The sequence below is a fragment of the Thamnophis sirtalis genome, unplaced genomic scaffold (assembly GCF_051295495.1).
Source record: "Thamnophis sirtalis isolate CommonGarterSnake01/CBP01778 unplaced genomic scaffold, rThaSir2_p1.2 scaffold_4, whole genome shotgun sequence".
NCBI classification, from domain to species: domain Eukaryota; kingdom Metazoa; phylum Chordata; class Lepidosauria; order Squamata; family Natricidae; genus Thamnophis; species Thamnophis sirtalis.
The window spans coordinates 93,657,979-93,670,540 of record NW_028261384.1 but is presented as its reverse complement, the minus strand read 5'-3'; the positions used below and the strand labels follow the sequence as shown (position 1 = coordinate 93,670,540).

At 36.9% G+C, this 12,562-nt stretch overlaps 1 protein-coding gene across 1 annotated transcript in view; it reads left to right on the top strand.

Moving 5' to 3' along the window:
• CACNB1 (calcium voltage-gated channel auxiliary subunit beta 1) overlaps positions 1 to 12,562 on the top strand; it is a 53,810-nt gene that overhangs the window by 5,180 nt on the left and 36,068 nt on the right. The window lies entirely within an intron of this gene.

The following is a 12,562-nucleotide window of genomic DNA, read 5'->3' as shown; positions in this document are numbered from 1 at the left end:
GGAAGGCACTGAAGACCTAGTTCTGCCAGTGGGCCTGGGGAACCCAGAGTGGGTTGGAACCCGTTAAATGGCTCGTGTGATCTGCTGTCACCTGGGCAGTGGATGGGTGGAAGGTGGGGGATGCTTTTGTTGTACTATATTAATTTATTTGATTCTTTTTGTTAGTTTTTATTGTTTTAAATGTGGTTTTGTATTTTGTAAGCTGCCTTAAGTTGCTCTGGGTGAATAGGCGGCAATATAAATTCAATAAATAAACAAACAAACACAAACCCAGTGGCTGAAACAGAGGAAATGATGACCAAATTAAAGGATCAACCATCGGGACAGCAAATTTTACGCTGATTGAAAATGTTAGCCTAGATTAGTTTTCTGTTGACTCGAAGACAGGTAAACAGCCCTTCAACTCAAAAATGTGGAAAGCCATGGCTTAATATATTTTCAAAGCATTTCCCAACAACAATGAGTTCTAGGTGGATAGTCTTCACTCCCAGAATTCCACAGCCATAACCATAACCATTACTGAGAATGTATGGATATCCAGTCTCCCGGAACTTCCCACTGGTGGAAACAATACTCTTCTTAATAATGTACTTTAATTTCAGAATTCACATATTTCTGAGATTTCTTTTCCACCTATCAACAACTTTTTTATTACCAGGTTGCCATTTTCTTCACTTGTACATGTGCAGCTCAAAGAAGAAGAAATAAAAGGGGAATTTCAGTGTGGGGAAGAAATTGGGTTTCAGTAATTTCTTCCTTGGTGTAGAGGTTTTATGCTCCTCCATCTATTTGCTGAACTTTTTATTTGTTTCCTTTCTATTTCTCACCTGTTTTTAAAATATTGCCAAAAAGTCAAAGTCTCTAAAGTTCTGGGGAAAATAAAATGATGAGACATTTATTGTATCCTTTCTTTTTCATTTCCAAGATGTAAATCTACAATTTATTTTCCTACTCTTGTTTCCACTTCTTCTAAAGAGGAATCAGTTTTTCCCCATACACTATATTTCTTTTTGCAACTATAAGTCCATACTTTTTCCGATGTGAAGTAATAATGTGCTTGAGAAAAGTCCCTACTGAAAATCAAAAATTGGTTTTTGTATTTGGGAACACTATCTAAAGCAAGGGTGTCAAACTCACATTGTCAAGGTGACATCATTTGATGTATTGGGACTTCCCCTCCTTCGCTAAACTGGGTGTAGGGTGTGGCCAGCATGTGGCCCATCTGGCCCACAGGCCAGGAATTTGACAGCCCTGGCCTAAAACATACTCCTAGGTCTCTTTTCATAAAGTGGTCTGAAAATAAAGCAGCAGCAGATGGTAGTTGGGAATATGGACTGTAATCCTCTATTTATGGACATGGGAGAAAGTCGCTCTGACTGAACAGCAATAATTCTTAAATAACTATAAAATTTGGATCTATGAAATGAAACCCTTCAAATGAAACAAACAAAAAGAAAGTTATTATATTTATGTAGTTACTTACCAAGCACATCTAAATTATATTAAAGTAATCAAAAAATATTTATAATCACCAAGACATGTTACAACCTTTGACCCCCTAATGCCTGGAAATTGAAAGGTGAAAGATTTGACACACCCTCAACTGTCCCTTCAGTATATGAAGGTTCTAAATGACTGAAGCAACAGAGGCAGAGGAAAAAGTATTCTATGTTGAAATGATGAACAAAGAGTTGGGTCATTCATGATGATAAGCCAAATACAGTTATCTGCTGAGTTCCTAAACTATGCTGGAGAGGAGACACGTTTCAAGGTTTTCAGGATGAAACTTTGTTAAGCTTGCTATAGGACATGCTGTAATTCTAATGTGTTTTCTACCTTAGAAAGGTGAAAAATATCACAATTTTGAAGCAGTAGCAGCATTCTGTGGCTTGAAGAAGCTTCAGTGAGTTGATTATAAATTTGCCACCCATGTATTATGAAAAGTTTCCATTGGTTTATCCAAATAGGATGCTCGTATTTCCAGATGTCACATCAATACTTAGAATGAAACCTTGCTCTAAAAGATGTTTGTGAGGATTGGGTTCCTGTTATTCTTGAAAGTGTGAGGATTCTGTGTTTCAGATGATAAAACTTAAGGCCAGTGATGTCATTTATATAACACAAGTTACTACAGAATTTTGTCTAATGCAGAGGAACTCCATTCAGTTGAGCTCTGGAACATCTAGATTTCCAGGTCACGTTATTGTCATCGATTAGGTGAATGCTTTGGCAGTATCCCACAAAATGACATAACCCAGTTCCTGTATTTATTTAATATATATCATTCTGTGAAGCTGTATTTAAGGACCAATTAAAAGATTTTTTTAAAAAATTTCATCAAACTTTGTTATAAACATCACAAGGGCATGATCTAAAAGAGTGATAGCATTTTTATTACATGTATCAGCTTAAGAAAACAACATATGAGATATAGGGAATTAACCTACATGGAAATAGTAAATTCATATCTAAAGAAAATGTATGTAGCATATTTCCTGCACTGTATATACATTTTTAATATATACATATACATATACATATATACACATATGCATACACACACACGAAAATATGAGGAAGCTCACACTATGTGGCAGAGATTCTTCAGCTATAAGGAAAGAAAAAACTTCTATCTAGCTCTTTGGGCAAAGCTAATACTTCATATTTTAGAGCTCTACAAAGAAGAACTAGTTGTTTTTTCTTTGCTTGCTCAGAATCCCAATAACAAACACATTGGACTGATGGGAATGTGCTTCCAGAAACAATAACTTATTCTGAAGTAACTTATTAGCCTTCAATGAACTAGTTATAGATTTACCTTTTTTTTTTTTTTTTCAGCTGAGATAACTTTATTCTCGGTCATGTCCAAACTGGAGTGTAAAATATTTACAGTGTTATAATAGTTTTTATCTCTTCACCCATCTAAAATAATGTTGCCATTGTAAAATTCACCAACGTCATTGTTGTCTTATGGGGAAGATGAGATTGATATTTTCTTGAGCACTTGCTAAACAAGCAACAAATATATCCTATATGATAATCAGAGCAGAACAAAATTATCTATTTCTGATTTTGGAGAATGCCCGCTTGTCAAAATATACTAACATCTTGGTTTAATGTTACTTGTTGTTAGAAGATATGAATGTGCACAGAAAGTTGGTTCACCTAATTCACTAAGCAAACCATTAAGCAAGCCTGTGGTTTTGTTTGTGTGTAACACAAAACTGTAAATCAGGATTTGCAATCCATAGTGATGCTCAGTCAAACCCAGTTAAATTGCATTATAGTACTGCTTTGTATGATTCAGACACTTTTTTTTTTGATAAGTGATGATGGTTGTATACACCCTCACCCTCTGAGATCAAAGAAACAGCATTTGCACTTCTCCACTACAATATTTTTGTTGTTCATGTTTGTCTGTTTCAGCTGCTTTGTCAGTTTCTTGCCTTAGCAAATAAAAAATAAACAGAAAACATTCCTTCTATTGCACAGGGAAGCAATGAGGTTGCTATAGCAATTCTCCATCTGCTGAGTGTCTGGAAGGACAGAAGTGAAGCATCTATCAAAGCATTTATAAAGCAAATAGGAGAAACATATTTCAATTTACATTTAGCCCTGGCTCTGGAATAGAAATTGCCTGGGTCACCCTAAGAAGGTCTCTGTTTATGAAGACAGAGACAAGGGATAAAAGAATGCAACGTTGTGGGTAGGACTAAAATCAAATAGAATAATAACAAATTGTAACCTGACCTATTCTAAACATTTTGAACAGAGAGCAATGTTAAAATCAGGAAATATGGACAAGTACTGAAAAAATCAATTGATCACCCTCAAAAGTTAATTTAAACCCTGCCTATGGTTATTTTAAAAGGTTACAAGTAAAAGAATAAGAAAACTAATTTATTGGAAAATATCAAATGAGCTCTGCTGCTGATGGCAACTAATTCAGCAATTTTAATGGAATTTTGTCTCATTGGTTCATGAGAGGGGAGCAGCTGTAGTCCTCCAGACTTCATCTCCCATCAGCCTATATTCCTGGCTATGTTGGTTGGGACTGGTAAGGATTGGAGACCAACAGCCTTCTTTTAAGGGGCCACCAATTCTTTAATCTTTAAAGGGCCACAAATTCTCCAATCTTGCTCCATTCATCTGTTTGATGAATGAAAGCAGGAATATGCTGTGTTTCAGATAAGCCCAACATAGCTGTTTTAAAATGAGGTCAAGTGAGAAAAATAGAGGGAAGTAGATTTTTCAGCATCCTGTTTCTTCAGTTTGTTTTTTACTGGGTTAGGTATTCTATAAGTCAACATTGTACATTTGATATTATAAGCCTCTGTACTCCACATAGACATACATCATGCACATGAACTTTGTTTTGAATGTGTGAATGAAAAAAACAAAGAAATGGAAGAAGAGGGAGAGGGAGAGCATCAGTGACCTAGACTTGCATTGCCATAGTGATGACGAAGGAGGCAGTTGCTATGGAGGAGATCCCTAAGCGATCCTTCAGCACAGCACCAGCACATGTTTAAAAGCTATCATGCTATGCAAGCCCTTTATTTACAGCAGAGGTACTTTGTGGTACAGAGTATCACAATAAGTCCAGGCTTAGAGAACTGGGCACAAATCATGGCAAAAAGTTATTTTAGAATCTTAGCAAGGGGCTGTTAGTCTTAGAGTGAGCAGTTTGAATAAGTGGAAACAGTGAAGGTCAAGCTTGTTTGGAGAAGAATTACAAATTTCTTGTCTGAAAAACGTGCAGCAGGAGAAACCAAATGTCCTCTCTTAGTCAGAGGAGTGGGGGGGGGGGGAGACTGTGTAAACCTGGATCCCAAATTAGCAATTCAGAGCTCACCAGTACATTCTGCAAAAGGGAAGGCTTCTTCTTCCCCCATCCCAACCCTACCTTCCATATCTTGTTGATTGTAGACTGTGGGGAAGTAATTGGGAGAACAATGTGTGGAGTCCAATGAGGGTTGCTTGATATTAAGGAGATTTGGGTTTAGACACATCATTATTTTTTCTTCTTCATGATATCCTCAGGCTAGTAGATTGATTGAATGAACCAAACCAGTGTGGTTTATTTATGAGTTATGGTTAGTATGCTGTTTAAACTTTAGCCAAGCATGGGTTGTTCAATAAGTAAACCACAACTTAATGCAGAGATATACATCTGTGGATCCCATTTCAGTTTTTCAAATCTTCGTATCCTCAGAGCCCTAAAAAACCAGACTGATGGTTTCTGCCTATTTCTGGTAGGAAATAGAAAAAGATTATAATAAATTGTACATATACACACAGAGAGAAATATGCACACAAACACACATGCGTGCACATACACTATTACTCATGAAAAATATTTTAAATAAAACAATGTAAATCCTGAAATAAACATAGCAATATAATTGTAAAAAAACATTAAAAAGTATCCCCACTATCTTATCTGCTTACATGATACCTCTTCATCTATTCTGAAGCTTACAGCCACACCCTGTACCCATGAGCTACCCAGAATAATTTAATGTGTGAATATATTCACTGTGTGTATATTGCATTTGGATTTATTTTTCAGCAAAATTCCCTATAGCACCACTAATTATAGCTACAGTAAGAATGTGTGCTGCCCTTAGCTCCTTGTCAGAAAATCTGGATGCCACATAATTATATGGATAAAAATCTGAAATAGAGATTCAGTCATTTACAGGAAAAGGGTCAAGGAAGCAGTGTTTGTAAGATGCGGAATTACCTGTATCAACAAAATCTTAGGGGAGTGTATGACATTAAGAAATATCATACAAAGGTTAAATCATTTTTAAATGTTTGTAAGGAGCAATGATGACAAGAAGAGCTTGTACTCATAAAGAAAAGCATAATACTCTGTTGGATTGTATATGTGGGTCCTTAATATGCACAGATTTTCTATATTGATGTGCAACCAACTCATTTTTTCCACAGATGAGGTACAGAAGATTTCTAATTCTTCATTCAAATGCATTTGTTTTTAACGGTGTTTTCAATACAACTGTTAAAGCAGTTGCGTCATATTGTAGATTTGAAGTTGCATCATATTTTAGGCCTGCAAGAAGACATGTGTAAATTAATGAATAACAGACGTGCTGTTCTTGTATTTGTGCATAATCCAGAGAACTAATTCTGAATTACTTTCACTGAGTGCATAGCTAATTGATTAGATTAAGGAAAGCCCAAATGCTCCCACCACATCCTGCCTGAGTAATTGTAACATTTGGTCCCACTATTTCAGAAAACAGAAATTCTTAAATTTCAGGACTCATTGTAATACTAAATTCTAATTCTCCCCAAATGTAAAGTTGTTGTAACACTGCATGAGCACTGGATGAGTATATTATATGGACCCAGCCATTTTGATTTGTAAACCATGATTTATAATATAGAAATTGTGGAATCTAATGACTTGTAGTTTATCCAATAAACTAAAGTTAAGGAAACAAAATGATTTGTAATATAATGGCTCGACGTGGAAGCAAATTAGACAATCAGCTATAATACATTGTAAGTAAATATACTGGAAGATGTACTTGGATATACTTCATCACTTGTAAGAAAAAAAAAGAATGAGGGGTTGTTTCTGCCACTGTTTTAGAGGAGAAGTGGAGTGTAGAAGTTCATTTCTTGGCTACATCAAGAGTCTTTAGCTCTCCATCAAGGGGGCAGGCAAGAAAGAAGCAGTGAGAACTGAAAATAAATATCCCATTGCTTCTATTGTTTGATTAGTTTCTTATTAATTTCCCAGTATTTCCTACAGTGGGGGTTGGTGTGGTGTAAAATATATTCTTATCTCAGAGCTTCACCTATTCTGCCTCCCCGCCCCCCAAAGCTGCTCTTTTCTTAGAGTATTTTATTACTACCTGCTAGCTTTTCTTTGCCTCTTTCAAGTACAGCCAATAGTGCATTCAGAAAGCTTAGAGGTTAAAATGACTTCATTCACTAGTAGAAGAATGAGGATGGATCACATTGACTTGAACTGTTATGTTGGTGTAGTTTGAATCATTCTTTTTAGGCTAATAAAAAACCTCCAGGTATGAGCATGATAGATAAATTACAACTTTATATAAAGTGAGCTATCTGAGAAAGATCTTAAATAGATGGAACTGAGATTGGAATACTGGATTTAAAAGCAATTAAGGAGTCCTCCATATAGGAATTTGAAATGATACAGTAGTATCATGAATGAAGTCCATTTTCTTCCATGGAACTCCATGGAACATCGAGGTTACCTCCATAAATGGTAATTTCCATTAGCATTTTCTCCTAATTTCCAACCTACCTGTAGCTGGAAAATATCTGGAACACTATGTGAATCTTTTTTTTTTTTTGCAGACCGACTTGTTTTCTTCTTCTTTTGTTACAAAACCAAACTTGCTGGAGTACTGGCAGCCTATGAGTGTTCTCTGTTGATCCGTTGGAGGAATCGTAGTCTACTCAGAAAGAATTCTCAATAACTGAGCAAATATTCACATTATAGCATAATCTGTTTTTTAGGTGGCTGGAACAGTAGCAAAGGAAACTTTATGGATTTATAAAAGTCCTCTATCTAGAACTGGCTTCAAATGACCTGTTCAAATTCTTCACTACATTTCTCTATATATTAATCAAATTTGTATGGCTGCCCATTTCACAGAAAATGCTGAGGAAAAAAATAATGCATAGAGGAATGTTAATAATAAAGGAGTGACCTCATGAGATCACCATCTCTTGGAGGTTTGAGGGCTGCTGGAATAACCAGATTTTTAGGGACCTTAGGGAGGGATGCGATGTCTCAGTGGCTAAGCCATTGAGCTTGTCGATCAGAAAGGTCGGCAATTCAGCGGTTCGAATCCCTAGTGCTGCATAATGGAGTGAGCTCCAGTTACTTGTCCCAGCTTCTGCCAACCTAGCAGTTCGAAAGCATGTAAAAAATGCAAGTAGAAAAATAAGGATCACCTTTGTTGGGAAGATAACAGCACTCAATGCGCCTTTGGTGTTTAGTCATGCCGGCCACATGACAACGGAGACGTCTTCAGACAGTGCTGGCTCTTTGGCTTTGAAATGGAGATGAGCACTGCCCTCTAGAGTCGGGAATGAATAGCATGTATGTGCGAGGGGAACCTTTACCTTTAGGTAGGTGAGGAGTGATGAGACCTACTTTACCTCAGGGGAGAGAAGATTTTATAATACAGACACCATAGCAAAAAAGGGCCATCACATTGCGTCCACCAAACGTAGCATTCTCAATGTTGAAATTGGTAACATATCCATTCTCCATCCATGTCCCTCAAATAACCCGGTCCCATACCATGTAAGGTTTTAAAGGTCAATCCCAGTACCTTGAATTGCATCTGGAAACAAACTGGCAGCAAATGCAGCTTGTGTAGCAGAGGTATAACAGGTGGTCTACCAGAAACACACATAACTTCTTGCACTGTTGCATTTTACATCAGCTTAACTTTCTGCATACATTTCCAGGGAAGCCTCATGTTTTATGGGCAAAACATTGGTGGAAGATTGTACAAGGAAGAAGAACTTCTTCAATGATTTCTTAATGACAAGCCTCCTCCTTTGTGATCATAGTAGCATCATTGCTGAAAATCCCTCAAAAGATAATGCTGTGGTCACAACTGCAGACAAAAACAGGGATATTCTTAATTAACTTAAATGCAAATGCAATTGTACTTCAGTCCTGAAAATATGTCTCAAATCGTCCTATTCCTTGGAATAATTATAATATATATAATTGTGTGTGTGAGAGTGTGTATACATATATACATCATACATGTAGTCTAATCCTGTAATATATACCACTTGATTGCCATATTCTCCACAAGATGATGCTCTTTCCTGTTTTTTAAATTACCCCTCATTTTAGCCTGGCCATCAGCTAGAATGACTTTGGCCTAGCCTCACACGCCCACCCACTTGCTGGGATGTCCAGTCCCTGGTCTAAATATACCACAGCTGTTTGCTAATGTAGCAGAATGTTTGTAACCTGAGATCCCAGGAATCAGGCAGAGGCACCTTTGTCCACATATCACCAGGCCTAGGCAGCATGGAGACGCCCAGCAGCAAAGACCCCAGACCCGTTTTGGTGAGCACTTCTGTCTCTTAGCCTTACCTGGCCTCATGGGAAAACACCCCTTTTCCATAGCTTTCCACCCCACCCCCCCGTCATTAATGTGGCTCCCAACCTAATTTTGGGTTTTTAAGCTCAGAATAGACCCACTAGTACCCTCCTAGCCTTTTTAATGCCACAATACTAGAAAACTTGTTCATTCCAAATTCTTTCCTTCCTTCCCCATCTTTTCATTTCTCTTTTACCCCCAGAAAAACTAACCCATCACCAGCCTTTTATTTTATTTTCCTCCTTCTACTTACCAGCCTTTCAAAATATAATTTGCAATATTACAGTTGTACCTATTCGGTCAGCTAGCCCCTAAATCTTGATTGTTTAGGAATTAGAAGTAAATTTCTGCTAATTTTTTACATCTTGGAAATGATTCTGCTTGGTTGTGGAAGGGGTGTGAAATGCTTTAAAAAAAATAGTGGTTTGAAGTAAATAAATGAACTCTGAAGTTTTCAGGTTAATAGGATTTCCCCCCCCCAAAAAAAAATCTTTTGTGATATGTTATATAGGATTGTGTCCTAATCTGGAAAGTTGCTTGTTGTTCTGTCCCATATTGTAAGATAAAATAGTAATCTTATAAATTCTTATGAAATCTTACAAAATCCATGGTTCACTACATGTAAGTCAGTGCTTTTAACTCTTGCATATGCAGTCATCATGCCAAAAGGGATTCATTCTTTCATTGTTTATTAGATTGATTGGAATCATTTTTATTTGAGTGTTATGATGATATAGTGATGATTGTAAACTCATATAGCTATAAATAGAGTGCCAGGTGGTAGCTTCATATTAATTGAATTTAGAATAAAAGAGTGAGATGGTATTCAAGTGTCATCTGCCTTTTATATTCAATTCATTGTTTTTCCAATGACACAACCACTTTTTTCCTGACGATTTTGGCTAGATCAACTTTTTCTAACTTGATTCTCCAGATATGGCTACACTAGTTGGAAATGCCGATAGTCTCAACTGATGAGAAGGAGGGATAAGTTGGTGTGTATGTGTGTGTGGGGTTGTTATCTGCTTCTGCCTTCTGATTAGGAAGTGAATCTGTTGGATTGTACTATAATACTAATATTTTCTAATCTACTGTTAGAGGTCCCTTTAATTCTGGACAGATCCAGTCAGTCCTCGATACTCTTTTTTCGAAGAGCAAGTCTTAAACTTGCACATTAATAATTAGAAACTACTTTCTTTCTTTCTGTTGATCTTAGATTGCCAGGACCAGTACATCAGAACTGATTTTTAAGGTGAAGGTGGACTTAGGTAGAGGGGAAATGGATGTTTTCTATGGATAGGATAAAATACATGTAGGGAGATATATAGCAATCTCTCAGCAATGTCCATCTCAGGATTAGAGGATATTCTTGACATCGATATGTGAAGTCACCAGCTTTAATTCTTGGTATTATAGGCCATGTGGAAAAAACTTGCTAACTGAAACGCTACTGAGACATGACCAATTAAGGTAAAATCAATACTGGGCTTAATGAGGCAAATAGCCTGATGTAACATAAAGCAGCTTTCTAAATGGAAGTTTTTTAATGCAGTTTAACATATCCCTACTCAAATGTATAGCAGGACTGATTTCCAGAAAAATGGGAATAGAATTGCATGTAACCAGGCTGTGATAGGAAAATGACAAAATTCATGTTCATTTTTATTTTGCAAGAATATCATCCATAAAGAGAGAAAAAACCCTCTAAAGAAAGTATTGTGAAATTTGTCTGATTAATCAATTCCACTTCTATCTTTAAATCAAAATTACCATACTATTTATTTCTCTCCAAAGATTAGTTGGATAATAAGACTTTGGAGAGGGATCAGTAATTTGGACTGGATTTAGAATTAAAAAACAATTAGAAAATTAGAATTTAGGATTCAGTTCAAAAATAAAACCACAAATTCATTTCGGAGAAGTTTTCAACTTTTAGATATGGCTATGGGAAATAAATAAAATGAAATGTACTATAACCTTCTTTGAGACTTTAGATTAGATGGGAAACAAATCTTAAATATACAGAGCTTGGTTTTTACACATATAAAGGAAATTTTCAGAATGTTCTACCAGTTTGATGTAACAGAAGAATCATATGGGTGAATATCGGTACAAAGATCTGGTTCATGCAGCATATACTAAAGAAAATGTGGCTTGTTTGATTCTGGCATTATGTATGACGTGCAGTTTTAAACTATGATCTATGGGTTGGTATGCTATGTAAATCCCAATTCTTGTGGTTTATTCAGCAAAACTGTGATTAAACAAATACATTGATGAGGGTATTCAACCAGTATTGGGAATTCTTGTTGAGCAATCAAATTACCATATTTTTCAGAGTATAAGACGCACCAAGTTTTGAAAAGGCAAATTTTTTAAAAAGTAGGTAGTTAAATAGAGGGTTAGAGAGGGGGAGAGAGAGGAATACAGTAGGTAGGTAGGTAGGTAGGTAGGTAGATGGAGGGAGGGAGGGAGGGAGGGAGAGAGAGATAGAGAGAGAGAGAGATACAACAGGTAGATAGGGGGAGAGACAGTAGGTAGGTAGGTAGGTAGGTAGGTAGGTAGGTAGGTAGGTAGGTAGGTAGGTAGGTAGGTAGGTAGACAGAGGGATAAAGAGAGAGAGAGAAATACAGTAGGTAGGGAGGGAGAGAGTAGGTAGGTAAGTAGGTAGGGAGATGTTTCCAGGTGTATTTATCCATGTGCTGCAAAAGGAAATCGCTGACAACCTGCAGCATCTAAGTCTTGTTTCTGCTGGCACAGCACTTGAACAATGTAATTCTCATCAATCATTTTAAGTAAAGAGCTTTCTGAAAGGGGGGGGGAGTTTTTGCACTCTACAAACCTCCCCAAAACGGCCCATTTTTTGCAAAAACGGGCCCATTTTTTTTTCAAATAAAAGGCATGAATAGCCTTGGGGGAGGCTTGCAGAGTGCTCCATGGGGAAGCAAAAAGAAGCAAAAAATGTCCTGTTTTTCGCAAACACGGGCCCATTTTTTGTCAAAAAAATTGCATGCATAGCCTTATGGAGGCTTATAGAGTGCTGCTGGGGGCTGGGGGACAAAAAATGTTTGTCCCCCCAGCCCCCATTTTTTGCTGATTTCTACCCTCTCCAGCCCCCAGGAGCTCTCTGAAAGCCTCTATAAGGGTATACACGACCATTTTTGTGAAGGGGGAGGGGCTTTGGGAGGCAAAAAATGCTGTATTCGATGTATAAGACGCACCCAGATTTTCAGCCTCTTTTTTTGAGGAAAAAAGGTGTGTCATACTCTGAAAAATATGGACTGTATTTGCCTAATCATGATTTTGCTGAATAAACCACAAGGATTGGGATTCACATTTTTGCTTGCTTTAAAAATACAAAATGATGGTTTATGTGAACAAATTCTTTTGCCACATTTTTGCTACTTTTGCCATTGGCCAATTTT